We start from the raw sequence: 17,487 nt of genomic DNA, 5'->3' as shown, positions 1-17,487 counted from the left end.
TCCCTGGTCGGCAAGCTAAGATCCCACATGCCTTGCGGCCAAAAAACCAAAACATAAAACAGAAGCAATATTGTAACAAATTCAATAAAGACTTTAAAAATGGTCCACATCAAAAAATCTTTAAAAAAAAGAATTATCTTCAAAAATGAGTTTTGAGACTGAAGATCAGAGATGCTTTAAAAAAAAAAAACTACTTTTGAAACAGGCAGCCTCTCTTCTGGTCACACTTAGCTCAATGTAAACAACACTCTTATGTCTGTTATCTTCACATATAATTTTTCCATTCTCTACTCCGCTGCCTATTGCAAAGACCTCTATGAAGTACATCAATGAACTCCCCTGCCTCTGGTTCTGGAGCTGGATTAGGACATTAGGGGGCCTGGCAGGAGATGAGAGAGAGAAAGGAAATTGAGGTGAGTGTATTTAGGTCCCCAGATTTCTTTTTGCAGGGTCATCTTGGGCTTGCTGTGTCCTCTGCTCAGAGCCATTGGTTTTCTCAAGGTGGCCTTTTTCACACAATTCTATATTTCAGTAACTACTTACTGCCCTTGCCCCTTCAGGTCCAGGGATAGGAACAGCTCTTCTATTACTAGCCCAGGGTTTTTGCAACATTCATAATGGTTATCCTACCACCCGCGATTCAATATATAGTCCCTTTTTAGATAAACTTTCCTCAAATTGTCCTCATTTGAGCATAGCATCTGTTTCCTGTTGAGTCGCTGACAGTTCCAACTATCACCAGTAAAAGCATTCATTCAAATCTATTAAGTGACTCAGAATGGGAGTAGTAGAAAGTACATCAGAATTAGAAGTTTGGGATTCAAATCATGGCTACACTTTTCATAAATGTGTGCCTGAGGCAAGTTATTTGGACTCTATGAGTTTTAAATCTCTCATGTGCCAAATGGGGATAATAATGTCTCAATTGCAGAATGAAAGCATGAGCCAGAGATATTGTTTGTAAAAAACAATCTATATGAGGCATGAAAAATGGTATCCCCAGTAGTGTTAGTCTTACTAGTTATATTAGTAGTCATTACATGAAACACACCCTTGATTTCACCAACTTTATAACATTAATAAACTAACAGTTCTTAATTTGCATCTCACCCCTATGATTTCAATTTGTTAATATGTCTAAGAATAAGGGGTTATGCAAACGCCTAATACCAATATAACAGCTGAATATGCACATCTTCTACTACTTCTCAGAAGCCCTTTTACATTTTTTTCTGAAAGTGCAAGTTAATTAACACTCATAACATGTTTAAATGCCTGGTACTGAAAGCTGAAAGAAAAATGCTAGTGTTAAAAGTCTTCAATTGGTTGCTGACTAATTGCCCCAGAAGACAACTGTCACCGGTAAGGAAGCATCTGTCTATCTTGCGAAATATTACAAAGCCAAGACCTCCTGTTAAAATCTAATTAGTTTAAATGTTACAGATCTCTAAACTTTGTTCATACAAAAGGTTGAGGTTTTTTTAAAAACAGATAGTGTATTTATTAATCAGAGCAACAAATGGTTTGGTGAGGGCAATTCTGTGATCAAGATCAACACCACCAGATATTTCCAAGCAACTCCCATATTAGGGGGGAAGAAGCCCAGCTGAGGGATTTGTTTATCCCCAGATAAATTCAGACCAATCTCCAACTAATAGGCCCAAATATAATAAGGTTATACTTTTCCTAACTTTGGATGGTTTTATTTCTATTGTATAGTGAGAAATTGTATGTGGTTGGCAAATTTAACAAAATCACTCAGAGTGGTATTATTGATAAAGGTAATACTTAATGAGTTCCTCCTATGTGCCTAGAACTAGGATGAACTATTTTACATGATCTCATTCAATGCTTGCAATATCCCTTTGAGGTAGGTACTAACTCTAAATCTGGACTCTAATTCAGGCAATCTCACACTACATTCTGTGGTCTTTACTATAAAGCTATAAAAGTACACCTACTTTTGTTAATTATTTCCCCATCTTGTACCACAATAAGATACTTAACTTTCCATATACAAATGAATTGTATGACCTCGTTTCATTGTGTTATTGACACTTGAGTTCCATAAATATCAGATAGGTTTACTTTTCAACATCAAATATAACTGGATCAGACCCCACTTGTCAGTGTTTTCCTGATTCTAATTGTGCCCACTATCAGGGCTCCCTCTCTCTTTGGCTATATTATGCAGTGTTCCTAAGGTGCACCTGTTCAGGGGTACATGGAATTGATTCTGGCATTCAGTCTTGGTGGCTTCAATGATTACTTTCCATCCTTTTGAATGGAATGTATCTGCCTAGTCCTAGTTTTTATACAACTATCTGTCCACAACTCCTTCTACAGGTGGGTTATGTATATATACCTCACAGAGGTCTTCTCTGCTAACAACCTCAGAGAATATTACCCACTGCTTCCATGGTCACCATCTTTAATGTCTAACTCCTTAGAGCCTTCCATGAAATTATCCACTCTTCTCTTCTTTGGCAGTGCTTATTATTTGTTCCAAGACCCCTGTCATTCATGGGAATGTCACAACCCATCCCCTTCCATTTCTCCAGAGCATGACTTCTTTATCCAAGTTGAGCCACTCTCACTTCAATTAAAACTTTAGGCTTTTATCCATTTTTTTTTCAATAGGAAAACATCAGATTAAATTATTTTGCATCATAGCCTTGCATCATAAAGCTGTTTTGGTGTTTTTAAGCTGACTCCTGAAATGCAAAGAAGCTGTTAATTCTCTAAGGGTAGGGCTATATGTATAATGAGGAAAGCCAGAATCAGGATCTCAGACCACAGCGGTGGTGGAAGGGAGCGGGTAACGTAGAGTAGGGAAAGGGGTAGGGTAGCGTTGAATTCAAGCACTCTTTCTTTAAATAATTTATGTCTTTGAAAAGATGATTTAGTCCTTCCCCCAACAACTGGTTTAATTTTCCTGCTAATAAGGCATGAGTTTGCAGCTGACTTTAATAAAAAGCTTGACATATGTGAGCCATTTTACATTAGAGAAATGCAAACAACTAAAATCCCATTCATAACTTCCCATTCATAAAGCTCCATTGTCTTCTCCACCATACTGCTTGTCTTTTTCTCTCTCTCTCTCTGTCTATCTCTCTCTCAATGATTCCTACTTCCCATTTTCCACCACACCTCAAGTCCGCCTTTTATTATGCAGTATAAATTACCTCTCCACTTCCTATTCATCCCTAGGCTTACCTTGGATAGCTGAACATTTATTATTGTGTGCTTTAAAGGACAGAAAATCTATTCTAGATCCAGCAAGGTAGGACACAAATCTAGGTACAGAAAATCTAGAAACAGCTTTAAAATGTCATTCTTCTTTTTCCTCCCTCCTCTACTGTCTCTGGGAGAATAAGGGAAAACAGATTTTCCCCACTAATAATGAATTATATTTTCTTTATTATAATGTAGAATTTTAAAAAAATTGAATTGAACTTCCTTTCCTAACCCCCCTCAACACTATTTTAGTATAACCACAGGGTAGTATTGTTATTCCAATATCACAAACATGGGAACAGACTCAGGTTAATTGATTAATATCATTGATTTAATTGACTAATATAAACCTCATATCTAATAAAAAGCTGGAGTTGGGATTTGAATCTAGGAGTTCCACTTCTGTCCATTTTCATTACGTACCATGTTGCAGATCCTTAAAGATAATCAAATATTCAATATAAGCTAGGCAAAAAAATATAATTTTCAGGATTATCTTAGAAATGGTAAAGACATGTCCTAGTTTCTGACATGTCATGCAGAATAAGTTTGGGAAATGAGAGTATTACATGGTTAGAGGTAATTCCCACACCAAAATGACTTTTTCCCTAACTGCATTAGATAGTTTCTGAATCATGATAGGAAAAGGTTCTAGAACTTTTTGAGCTTTAGAGTAATAGTGGTATTTAAATTCTGTCTCAAATTGTGTAAGTTTTATGATTTTGATCAAGTAATTTCTTAAGAGTTTCAGTTTCTACCTCTATTAGGAACAGATAAAACTTGTCTTGCAGTCTTTTTTTTTTTTTTTTTTTTACCTGAAACCTTTTTATTCTCCCCTCAGAAACCCATGGAGTTTCTTCAGCAGTCTTCTCTATATCTTCTACTTCTCCTCCAAACATTACCCTTTCCTTTTAGGATCTTCCCTGATGACCCCTTTCACATCTCTTATACTATTGGACAGAGAGATGAGGTAGTTCTCAGTGAACTTTATGGCTGCTTCCTAGCAATTATCCCATGCCCTCCCTCAAAGCCCCCAAACTTAAACATCATGTCATCATATCAAGCTATACTCTAATCCTTTGTGTTAGTCATCTTCAGGTTACTCATCATTCCCCTTCATTGCTTGAAGATGTTAACCCCTGGCTCACTGTCTCTATCCCCAACACAACTGCACTCAAAATTCTTAATGATTTTAATATCCATGTAGATAATCCTTTCAAGACCCTGGCCTCTCAGTTTTTCCACTTATCCTATAATCTAGTCTTCAGCCTTACATAGGTTGAAGACTTACATGCTCATAACTCTGACTTTGATATGACCAAAGTACACATTCCTTCCTTAACAGAAATTTCAAGCATCTCAACTTCTGACCATTCTAATTCAGTCCCTCAAATATACCAACTCCAATAATTCTTCCCCCCACCTAGGTTTTTAATACTTTAACACTATTACTCTTTAATTGTTTCTCATCTCCTCACATTCTCACTTCACTTCTTCCCAACTTTAGATTCTATGGTCAATCATTATCATTATACCATCAACTCCATTAGTTCTCTCCCCCTTTTGAATACTATTCTGCCAAGTCCCAACATTAGTTCAGTTCATCTGCATTCTTGCAGCTTCATGTACATGTTGGGGGGGAGAGGAGGCTCACAAAACCATGCTGAAAGGTCTCACTTTAAATCCACCATGCTTAACTCAAGCCAGGCTTCAGTGCTGCCAGGCAGTCCTACTCTATTTCCCTAGTCTATGTGCTCTTCCATCTCCTGTATCATACTCCTCTTTCCTCAAATCTTAAACATCCTCTACTTCATCCTACTGTCGGGTGATGATCTCATCTCATCCAGCATGATGACTTTAAATACTATCTGTATATGGATATCTGTATGTTTACCTGTTGGGATCTCTTCACTGACCTCAAAACAGTTGTATCCGATTTCTTACCCCTGTTGAAAACTGAATGCCTGTTTTCTTATCTTTCCACGTCAACTCTTCCCCCAGTCTCCTTTCTCAGTTAATAATAACTTAATTTTCTGTTTCTCAGCCATAACCCTTGAAGTCATACCTGACTTCTCTCTTTCTATTCCCCTCACATTTAATCCATCACCAAATCATATCAGCTGTCTTTGTCTTCCAAGTTTATTTGGTATCTGACCACTTCTCATAATATTCTCTGTCCTCCAAATGGAGTTCAATTGTCTTTTTTTCCCCTCAACACCCAGTGGCCTGTTTTCAATCCCAAAGCAAGAATGAGCTTTTTAAAACACATCAGTTATTTCCATTGCACAACCTTCCAGTAACTTCCTGTCTGATTTGGGTAAAGTAAAAACCCTTATACTTTCCTTTAAGGGTCTGGTCTCCCTCTACACTTTGACCCTATCTTCTACAACTCTCTCCTTTACTCATTTACTTTAGCCACTCTGGCTACCTTGCATTTCCCGAAAACATTAGCACCTAATCCCAGGGAACACTCTATATATTTATTTGTTAACTTATGTATTATCTGTCTTCCCATACATGTTACTAGATTATAATCTCCATGAGAGTAAGATAAAAACTGTGGGTCTTCACTGATGTATCTCAGGAACCAAGGAGAGTGCCTACTACACAATAGATGCTTAACAAATATGGGCAAAAGTGTGAATTAATTAATTCCAAAATTATATGTGATACTCATGTAATTTTGGTGGTAGACTCCTTTTATTTTTACCTCCTATGAAAAGTATCAGGGGGGACCTTCAAGATGGCAGAGGAGTAAGAGGTGGAGATCACTTTCCTCCCCACAAATACATCAAAAATACATCTACATGTGGAACAGCTCCTACAGAACACCTACTGAATGCTGGCAGAAGACCTCAGACTTCCCAAAAGGCAAGAAAATCCCCACGTACCTGGGTAGGGCAAAAGAAAAAAGAAAAAACAGAGACAAAAGAATAGGAATGGGACCTGCACCTCTGGGAGGGAGCTGTGAAGGAGGAAAAGTTTCCACACACTAGAAAGCCCCTTCACTGATGGAGATAGGAGGTGGGCAGGGGGGAAGTTTAGGAGCCACAGAGGAGAGCGCAGCAACAGGGGTGCGGAGGGCAAAGCAGAGAGATTCCCGCACAGAGGATCGGTGCTGACCTGCACTCACCAGCCCGAGAGGCTTGTCTGCTCACCCGCCGGGAGTGGGTGGGGACTGGGAGCTGAGGCTCGGGCTTTGGTCCCAGGGAGAGGCCTGGGGTTGGCTGCGTGAACATAGCCTGAAGGGGGCTAGTGCGCCACAGTTAGCCAGGAGGGAGTCCGGGAAAAAGTCTGGAACTGCCTAAGAGGCAAGAGACCATTGTTTCGGGGTGCATGAGAAGAGAGGATTCAGAGCACCGCCTAAACGAGCTCCAGAGACGGGCTTGAGCCACGGCTGTCGGCGTGGACCCCAGAGACGGGCATGAGACACTAAGGCTGCTGCTGCAGCCACCAAGAAGCCTGTGTGCAAGCACAGGTCACTATCCACACCTCCCCTCCCTGGAGCCTGTGCAGCCCGCCACTGCCAGGGTCCCGTGATCCAGGGACAACTTCCCCGGGAGAACACATGGTGCGCCTCAGGCTGTTACAGTGTTATGTTGACCTCTGCTGCCACAGGCTTGCCCTGCATTCCGTACCCCTCCCTCCCCCGCCCCAGCCTGAGTAAGCCAGAGCCCCCGAATCAGCTGCTACTTTAACCCTCTCCTGTCTGGGCGGGGAACAGATGCCCTCAGGCGACCTACATGCAGAGGCGGCGCCAAATCCAAAGCTGAACCCTAGGTGCTGTGTGAACAAAGAAGAGAAAGGGAAATCTCTCCCAGCAGCCTCAGGAGCAGTGGATTAAATCTCCACAATCAACTTGATGTACCCTGCATCTGTGGAATACCTGAATAGACAACGAATCATCCCAAAATTGAGGCAGTGGACTTTGGGAGCAACTGTAGACGTAGGGTGTGCTTTCTGCATCTAATTTGTTTCTGGTTTTATGTTTATCTTACTTTAGTATTTAGAGCTTATTATCATTGGTAGATTTGTTTATTGATTTGGTTGCTCTCTTCCTTTTTTAATATATATATATATATTTTTTCTTTTTCTCTTTTCATGAGTGTATGCTTCTTTGTGTGATTTTGTCCGTATAGCTTTGCTTTTATCATTTGTCCTAGCGTTCTGTCTGTCCATTTTTCTTTTTTTGTTTTTAGTACAATTTTTAGTGCTTGTTATCATTGGTGGATTTGTTTATTCGTTTGGTTGCTCTTTCTTTCTTTCTTTCTTTTTTATTACTTTTTTATTTTTTAATTTTTAATAATATATTTATTTTTTATTTTAATAACTTTTTTCTTTTCTTATTTTATTTTATTTATTTTCTCCCTTTTCTTCCGAGTCGTGTGGCTGACAGGGTCTTGGTGCTCCGGCTGGGTGTCAGGCCTGAGACTCTGAGGTGGGAGAGCAGAGTTCAGGACATTGGTCCACCAGAAGGCTCCCGGCCCCACGTAATATCAAATGGAGAAAGCTCTCCCAGAGATCTCCATCTCAGTGCTAAGACCCAGCTCCACTCAACAACCAGCAAGCTACAGTGCTGAACACCCTATGTCAAACAACTAGCAAGACAGGAACACAAACCCACCCATTAGCAGAGAGGCTGCTGAAAATCATAAGTTCACAGACACCCCAAAACACCACCGGACGTGATCCTGCCACCAGAGAGACAAGATCCAGCCTCATCCGCCAGAACACAGGCACCAGTCCCCTCCACCAGGAAGCCTCCACAACCCATTGAATGAACCTTACCCACTGGGGGTAGACACCAAAAACAACGAGAACTACAGTAATCAAGCTACAGTAATCAAGGCAGTATGGTACTGGCACAGAAACGGAAATATAGATCAATGGAACAGGATAGAAAGCCCAGAGATAAACCCACACACATTTGGTCACCTTATCTTTGATAAAGGAGGCAAGAATATACAATGGAGAAAAGAGCCTCTTCAATAAGTGGTACTGGGAAAACTGGACAGCTACATGTAAAAGAATGAAACTAGAACACTCCCTTACACCATACACAAAAATAAACTCAAAATGATTAAAGACCTAAATTTTAGGCCAGACACTATAAAACTCTTAGAGGAAAACGTTGACAGAACACTCTATGACATAAATCACAGCAAGATCCTTTTTGACCCACCTCCTAGAGAAATGGAAATAAAAAGAAAAATAAACAAATGAACCTAATGAAGCTTCAAAGCTTTTGCACAGCAAAGGAAACCATAAACAAGATGAAAAGACCACCCTCAGAATGGGAGAAAATATTTGCAAACGAAGCAATTGACAAAGGATTAATCTCCAAAATATACAAGCAGCTCATGCAGCTCAATATCAAAAAAACAAACAGCCCAATCCCAAAATGGACAGAAGACCTAAATAGACATTTCTCCAAAGAAGATATAGAGATCACCAACAAACACATGAAAGGATGCTCAACATCATTAATCATTAGAGAAATGCAAATCAAAACTACAATGAGGTATCACCTCACACCAGTCAGAATGGCCATCCTCAAAAAATCTACAAACAATAAATGCTGGAGAGGGTGTGTAGAAAAGGGAACCATCTTGCAATGTTGGTGGGAATGTAAATTGATACAGCCACTATAGAGAACAGTATGGAGGTTCATTAAAAAACTAAGAATAGAACTACCATACGACCCAGCAATCCCACTACTGGGCATATACCCTGAGAAAACCATTATTCAAAGAGTCGTGTACCACAATGTTCTCTGCAGCTCTATTTACAATAGCCAGGACATGGAAGCAACCTAAGTGTCCATCGACAGATGAATGGATAAAGAAGATGTGGCCATCTATACAATGGAATATTACTCAGCCATAAAAAGAAACGAAATTGAGTTATTTGTAGTGAGGTGGATGGACCTAGAGTCTGTCATGCAGAGTGCAGTAAGTCAGGAAGACAAAAAGAAATACTGCATGCTAGCACATATATATGGAATCTAAAAAAAAAAAATGGTCCTGAAGAACCTAGGGGCAGGATAGGAATAAAGACACAGACATAGGTAATGGAGTTGAGGACACATGGAGGGCGAAGGGTAAGCTGGGACGAAATGAGAGAGTGGCATGGACATATATACACTACCAAATGTAAAATAGATAGCTAGTGGGAAGCAGCCGCATAGCACAGGGAGATCAGCTCAGTGCTTTGTGAACACCTAGAGGGGTGGGATAGGGAGGGTGGGAGGGAGACGCAAGAGGGAAGAGATATGGGGATATATGTATATGTATAGCTGATTCACTTTGTTGTACAGCAGAAACTAACACACCACTGTAAAGCAATTATACTCCAATAAAGATGTTAAAATAAAATAAAAAGGTATCCAACTACCTTTTGTAGTAGAAAAATTGAGAATATCAGCTTAACTGATTCTTAAGGAAGGATGTTCTCTCTTTTCCTTGTTCATATTAATAGTATCATTATCTAATATATGTACATATTCTGCACCCAGTAAAATTTAGGCAGGTATATGCAATGTGTTTAACTGGTTGCCTTTATGATTTTGTTTAGAGGGAACCTATGTTATACCCCTGATTCAATCCTGAACCTTTTTATGATATCTGACAAGGATATCCCCTTATTTCTTAATTTCACCCATTCTTTTTCACTTCCCACACAACTCTTCTTCTAAATTCTTTTTCCATCCACTTTCTAGAATATTTCAACCAACCTATAGAAGTGATCAGGATTGAGTCTTGTCGTATATCTTTACAGTTGCAAAGCCTGAAGTATTAAGGGCTTATGGAGTCGTTTGGAGCTGTCAAGTTATTGCTACTCTGCGAATAAAAGTGTGGAGTTGGGCCTTGCTATTGGAAGGTTAAATGGTAAATTGCTTTCCTATAGATAGTGGTAGTGGCTATGCCAGGTGTCAAGGGAAGGATGTTGTGCGGGGGAGCTTCCATTCAAGGCTGTAGTAGTTTATCCTCTAGAGTATCTAAAATCATATCTTGCCAAAATGTGAAATAATATTCTTCCCAAACCTCTACTGAGTCTGTATGGTAATTCAATGTAGCTTCTAATAGCGCTATATTTCATAGAAACTACTCATCTTTAACCTTGCCCTTATTATGCTAAGAAGCATCCTTACCCCCTACCTATTCTACCACCCTTAATTAGTGCACAAAACATCCTATATTAACTGGTGATAAGTAGTGTGGTATCCAAATTGTTTCCTTGGGAACTCAGAGGAGAAAATATTAGTCCTCCCTGATATATTCATTACACTTCCACACACACAAATATTATGAAAATGCTTGTTCTTCCCTTTCTTTTCTATTAGTGTATATTAAGTCAGTTATTTCACATTCATTATCACTGAACAAACTCACAGTAGATAAACAATAGGAAATATTGCCCATGAAATTGCCACCTGCCTAACTGCCCGAATGTCTCTAATACCCGCTTTGCTTTTACTGACATTATGTCTGATTCTGATTAATACTTTTACTTTAATATTGCCAGCAACTTTGTACATAGTTAAGGAATGAATAAAAATCCATGAACCCTTCAAGTAGCACTATTAAAGGAAGCATTCCATAGAACTGTAAACATTTTTGAAATAGAAGGAATGAATGTGCATTTGTCAAAGAAAAATTGCACCAGATACAGTTAAGTAAGGAAGACTTCATTCAAAACTTTTGCAGTGGGGAAGGGAGACTGAACCCTACTCTGCTGAAATGAAAGGTGAAGGGTTTTCAAGGGCTGGGGTGATCTAGTGGAAAAGTACTGGAGGATGTTGGAGGGGAGGTTGGCCAATGTGCTCAGGTCAATCGTGTTTGCTAATTGTCACTTGTGAAATTTAGGCCCCTTCCTCCCATAGAGAGATGGGGGATAGGGACACTAGTTTTCTTGATGATTGCATTTCAAGAAATGGCTCCCAGGTCCTTCAGAATGACATTCCTGGGTTTTAAAACAGGCAAGAGGCAGGGAGAAGATTTACATCTCACAGGGAAAGAGAAAGACTTTACAATTGCAAGTTTTTTAAAGTACAGCTCTAAGAAAGTGGAGGTAGGGGCCTATAGTCAGGGAAGAATCGTGTCTAAAGTTCACTCAATTTTAGGGGAACATTAAGAATATCTAGGTCACATAAAAGTTCTTGTACAGTAGGCACTTTTTTTTGAATAACCTTATAACATTCCTGAACAGTAGGGACTATAATATACATTATATATAACGGAAAACACACTCAACGTGTTAAGTTGCCAGCCTAATAGAGAAAAAGGGGAGGGGTGGATTCTATCAAGATGCTCTAAGAAAGTCTGGTCTCCTTACCCGTCACTGTCCAAGTTACCTCTTCATTTCTCAGTATTTCATAAAATTCTTGGGGAAGCCACAAAGAGCTCCTCATACCGCCTGTCCTCTGTCAGCCAGACCACACTATCCACAATACTTCCTGCAGAATAGAAATGCTTCCAAATCTCTCCAGGATCACCTCAAATAATCCCAGACCACTCCCCTCTAAGGCTTGAGCCTCCCATTGCTTCTTCCCCACCTGGGAAAGATTATCCCCTTCCAACTCCAGGTGGTTTGCATCAAGCAGTTTTTTCTAAAACAGCAACTCACTTCAGATCCAGCAGAATTCTTTTTAAGTGATCATCAAGGAAATCACTTTGGAGAAAAGAGTCCTGAGGTTAAAAAACAAAAACAAGAACAAAAATAAACAAACAAAAAAACAAGCTACAAGTGACGAGGCCTTTGGGTTGGTGAGAATAAGATCAGGGAAGAGAAAATTCAGTTCTTCTTTGAGCTGACATCTCCCTTCCGTAGTCACTCCTAATGCTATCAGAGTCTTGGTCTTTAGCTTAGGTGAGATCTTACACACTGGGAGAATTCTTGCGTATTGGAAAAATTGTCCCCATTTTCAAAATAATTTCATGACTCTATTCCCAAATGAATGCTTGAAGAAATGACTTAATTAGACAACATTTACTCTGTGATAAGCTCCTGTTGTTTACTAGGTCAAAGATGTGGTGGATAATCATTTTTTACTCATCCTGAGATCGTAGAAGGGGAAATAAGCAAGTCTTTGGTGCATTTGATTAGCACAGACTGTGATCCCAGATGACTTAGGTCAAAACCCTATGTTTATTTCTCAAGAGGAAGTACTTGAACCTGGATAAGCCATACAAATGTGATTGCATGTGATTGTATAAACTTGGATTTGGTGAGAGTTAGAGAAATTCAACAAATATTTATTGAGTACTTATTTACTTTTTCCTGTAATCCAACCTCCACATTCTCAGCTAGAGTGATCTTTTGAAATAACAAATTTGATCACACCACTCTTATAGTTTAAAGACCCCCAGTGACAGGCTGTTTGTTAGCTGTCGCTTTAACTTGAGGGCCCAAACACTAGGGGTACAAAGTGGTCTGCCAAGGATATCCATAGTATAGGATAAGGAATTGATTCAGGATTTATTTTTTCAAATATTTGGACACAGTGTTTATTTTTATAATAAAAACAACTAATCATGTTTGGAATATAACATTCACACACTTTTTAAGCTGAAGTAGGACATTGTGTAAAATAAATGACCTTATTGGTGGCATTTTGGGCTGTATCTCTAGACCCCAGAGGATATGCATTCTAGCTCATCTTCTATTTGCAATATTTGAATGAAAGAATTTGAGAAACATTGGCCAGGGTAAGATCCAAATTCTTCAGCAAATAACACTAAACCCAGCATTATCCAACACTGGTTGTTCTTGCACTGTTACCTTTTGGCACCTCTTGTTCACAATTTATTCTCCACCAATTTCAAACTACTAGTAGTAAAGTACTTTGCTTTCGTGAAAACTGTTTTACTCCCTTAGAATGTCTCCCTCTCATCCTGTTCTTCCAAATACATTCCTATGTGTCCATCCTTCTCCATTAGCTGAGAATCATCTTCCCTCTTAAATCTTGCCTGAAAACTCCAAGTATAATTAATTCGCTTCCATCTCTATGAAAACATTATGACCATCTTATACTCTGCACACTTTTTTATTGACATTTTATGTTCATATAAGTGCTTTGCTTCCCAAGAACCAGATGGGTAGTAAAGACAGATGCCAGTAATCCCCATATTGCTAATGCTTTCAAGGTAAGCATCAAGTTCTTCTCCAGCTCCCAGTACCCTAGCCATGTCTCTGCTCTCACCTAGAACTTCTCTCTTCTCATTCTCCTCTGTGTTCACACCCCACAGTCCTTCATTTAGTTCCCCAACTAGACCATCATCTCCTTTGCTTCGTGTTTTTTATACATGCTGTTATCTCCCCCTGGATGCCTAGGAAAATGACCAACCTTCTCCCATGCCCAAACTTTTTTCTAGTTAACTTATATTCAGCTATTGGACCCCAGTGCCACTACTGGTTTCTTGAGAAAGTTTTTCCTGCTTTCCTCAATTAAATATCTCTTGAATACATATTTTTCAACATATATTTCATGACCCCTATTAGATGACAGGAAATATTCTAGATCCTATGAATTTAGCAGGAATAAGATAAACACAGTTTCTACTCCCAGGGAGGTTACAACCTAGAAAGGGTAGACTGGCAATAAATGAGTATGTGTCATTTTCTTCTTTGTTCACTAGTGTAAAAATATGCTATGCAGAAAGTAAAGCAACAAGGATTACCAAGTTGCTATTCTAATTTGAATGGCCGAGAGAATCTCTCTAAAAAGTAACATCTAAGCATGGATCTTTAAAGGGAGCTCAATCATGCCAAGTTTACATAAAGAGAATTCCAGCAAAGGGAAGGACTGTTGCAAAGGCCCTAGGTTAAAAATAAGCTTGACGTGTTTAATAAAGAGAATAATGTGAGTATAGCTTAAGAGTAATGGCAAAAGCAGGGGGTATGATATTAAGGGGAAAAAGTAGACAGAGGCCATATATACAAACCAAGAAAAGGAATCTGGATTTTATTCTAGTTTGCTGGAAAACCATTGAAAATTTAAGCAAAAGAGAATTATGATTTCTTAAAAAAGAAGCATATTTTTGCTACATGAAGAATGGAATATAGTAGTAATGAGAATGGATGCAAGAGGGTATTTAGGAGGCTTTCAAGGTCCAAAAGAGAGAGTATAGTATCTTGGAATCAGGAGATAGTAATAGAAATGTGGGCAGGACTTGTGGATATCTTGGATGTGAGGTATGAAGAAAAGAAAAGATGCAAAGGAAAATCATTTATTATCCAGGTAAACAGCTAACAAGTAGTTTTTGTTTGATGGGAAAGATTGAGAAAAGAGAGGTTCGGAATGGGTTAGAGGGATTAAGGGTCAGGAATAGTATTTGTCCATGTTAAGTCTTCTTTTTGTCTACACACTCAGAGATGCCAAGTAAGAAATGTGACATATAAATCTGTGTTGAACAAATAAATGATTTATTGAAAGCTTGGCCAAAAACTAAATAGATAAAATCATACTGAAGGTCAATTCACAGGAATAGAATTCTGCAAATGTTGTTAAATTTTTTTTTTAGTACCTTATTGCAGTTTTTATTTTATTTTATTTTATTTTTAACACCTTTATTGGAGTATAATTGCTTTACAATGGTGTATTAGTTTCTACTTTATAACAAAGTGAATCAGCTAGATTTTGTCTCAGTATTGGAACATCCCAATCCTTTCCGCATCACCATTAAAGCACACTTCTCTTAACCTGCTATTACAACATATAAATTGATCTTATAATTGTGTTGCTTTTGGTTTTCTCCTCTTCTCCCTTCACTTTATTTAAATCTGCTTCAGGCTAAAATTTTAAAAAGGCACAGTTTTCAGGAGAATCACAAGAAGGTATCCTGGCATGTGCTCTAATGCAGCACCATTGTACTAACTGGAAGGGGCTCAACCTCAGCTGTGGTTTAACCTTTCTCCTGTGAATATTGTGTTTTGGTGTGCACACTGGTAATGAGTTTGAAACCTCTTACTAGTATGAGAATGTTTGGGGAATTCTGGCACCACTGTCCTTCCCAATGCACAACCTGAGTCATCAATGATAAGGTTGCCAAGACTACACAGAACCTAGATAACAATTGGCTGTAAAACCAAGCTGCAAATTTAACTGTATCCTAATTACAAGGAAGATTATACAGTATCCATGTGATAACAGAAGCCTCTGCAAGATGGCATAAAGCACAAAGTAGTTCTAAGTATGAATTCAAGACATGCTTAGCCAAAAAAAAAAAATAAGGCATAAAGAAGCACCATATAAGGGAGAGGACTGTAGAGGGAAAACCACAACATAATTTTACCAGAATTACCTCAACAACAACAACAAAAAATACCAACAGTAACAAAAGCAACAATAGCAAAAGTATCACCAACGGAGGGGCAGACCCAAAATAACCACTGAAAAACCTTCTACTTTCAAGCAGTGTCTGGGAAGTAAGGTTTCCCCCAGTTTCTTTATTATCTCATTTTTCAATTTTATTTTTAATACCCTGGAGCATATTTTAATTCTTTCCTCTCATCTATCATTTTTCCCCCCATGAAGTTGTTTCTTTCTTTGTTGAACCATATGCCTTCTACATTTGAATCCACAAACATTCTGTCATGATAGTCCTTCTAGCTCACTCTGAACTTCAGGGAGGAATGAATGGTGCACAAGATAATAATATTCAAAAATAGAGAGTAGATATGAAGTCACTGCCTTACAGTAGTGATCCTTAAATCATTAGTTTTTCACACAAACACATAACACTTATTTATCTAGTGCCTATACTATCACCAAGTAAGCTACTAGGTCCTTATTCATGTAATGGTATAGCAATAAATATTAAAATGACCCAAATAATCAATAGCATGATGGATTTTACAAAAGAGGTTGTAGAGGGTGCTATGGAAGCTTGACTTTTGGCACAAACATCTTGGGCCTGGGCTCTTGAATGTAAAGGTCCAAATGATTTCCCACTGTCCACATCAAAAAAAAAAAAAATGTTAAAACACAGGCAAGCTGGAGTGGGATAGAGAATCATTTTCTCCTATCGTTTATTATTAATTATTAATAACTATATATTATTTATATCTAATCAGAGGAATCCCTTCCCACATCCTCTCCAATACACCCTCGTACACACACCCATCCACATACACACGTGTCCAGTTGAAAAACTGAACCTGCAAACTTGAAATATAAAAAGAAAAAATGACAAAAATAATATGGCTTCTTGGTATGTGGAAGATTCTCCCATTCCCCTCATTTTCCCTCCTCTCCCCATCCCTAACCCTCCTCTGCACTCTGCCTTCCTCTGCCTCCCTTCCTTCCTTCCTCCCTCCTTTCCTCCCTTCCTTCTTTCCTTCCTTCCTTTCCTCCTTCATCTGTAATAGTGCTAGGTATTGTGCTAGGAATTGTAATACAATATTAAACAAAGGAAATAACTATTGGGACTGCCTTATCTCCTAAACATTTCACTAACATGGATATCTATCGTATGTTACACCTTCATAGCCTCCAATCCTCTGAATCTGTATTTTAACCAACAGCTCAGGTAATTCTGACATTGACAATAAGCAAGTCCCTCTTTGAGAGAAGAAAAAAATGTCCATTTCATAGGCAACATAGGTAATTCTCAAGTTGCCTCACATTGGTAAATGAGCTATCTCAGCACTATTATTTTTTTGTTTTAACTATTCTTATTCGACCTATATTTGGTGATTGCTTTAAAATCTTGTGCCTTGTCATCTTCCACCATCACCACTCCAAATGTGTCCAGCAAAACCTCACTTGGATCAGGGCTCTGCAGGCTCTGTGGAGCTGCTGCTCCAAACTACATGAGAGTCTATCCCGTTCCCCACAGTTCCAACAATGCCAGCAAAACCTAATATCACTGGCTAACAGAACAATCATAGAGGAATAACACAAAATAAAATAATGCATTGTAAAATATTTTTTCAACATATGAAACAAATACAGAACTCTATCATCTAGCTTAACCCATAAAGAAACCAAATCCAGAAGGACAGTTCACCTACAAGATAGAAGTAACATTTTTGAGAGATATAGGCCCTAGTATAATTTAGGATATTAGTATGGACCTGTGCCATTTTTTATGACTTTAGTGTAATTCTTTGCACTTTTCCAGGTATCCTCATTCCAACAGTTTGATTGCTCCATGAGCATTCTTGGGTAAATTCTTCAGAAACTTTGTCAAGATTTTATTTGTCTTAGTTTTCTCAGATTCTATTGGGAATTCAGCAAATATTTATTAA

At 38.6% G+C, this 17,487-nt stretch overlaps 1 protein-coding gene across 1 annotated transcript in view; it reads right to left on the bottom strand.

The window, feature by feature from the left end:
• Positions 1 to 17,487, bottom strand: part of LOC309649444 (uncharacterized protein) — a 500,484-nt gene that overhangs the window by 459,795 nt on the left and 23,202 nt on the right. The window contains exon 1 of the mRNA XM_082439483.1: positions 8,843 to 17,487. This exon is cut by the window's right edge and continues 23,202 nt beyond it. The gene's annotated coding sequence lies outside the window, so the exon portion shown is untranslated. The remainder of the gene's footprint in view (positions 1 to 8,842) is intronic.

Source organism: Balaenoptera physalus, assembly GCF_965194825.1.
Source record: "Balaenoptera physalus genome assembly, chromosome: 19".
In the NCBI taxonomy this organism is placed as follows: domain Eukaryota; kingdom Metazoa; phylum Chordata; class Mammalia; order Artiodactyla; family Balaenopteridae; genus Balaenoptera; species Balaenoptera physalus.
The sequence above is the reverse complement of the archived record's forward strand: the minus strand, read 5'-3'. Positions and strand labels throughout refer to the sequence as shown.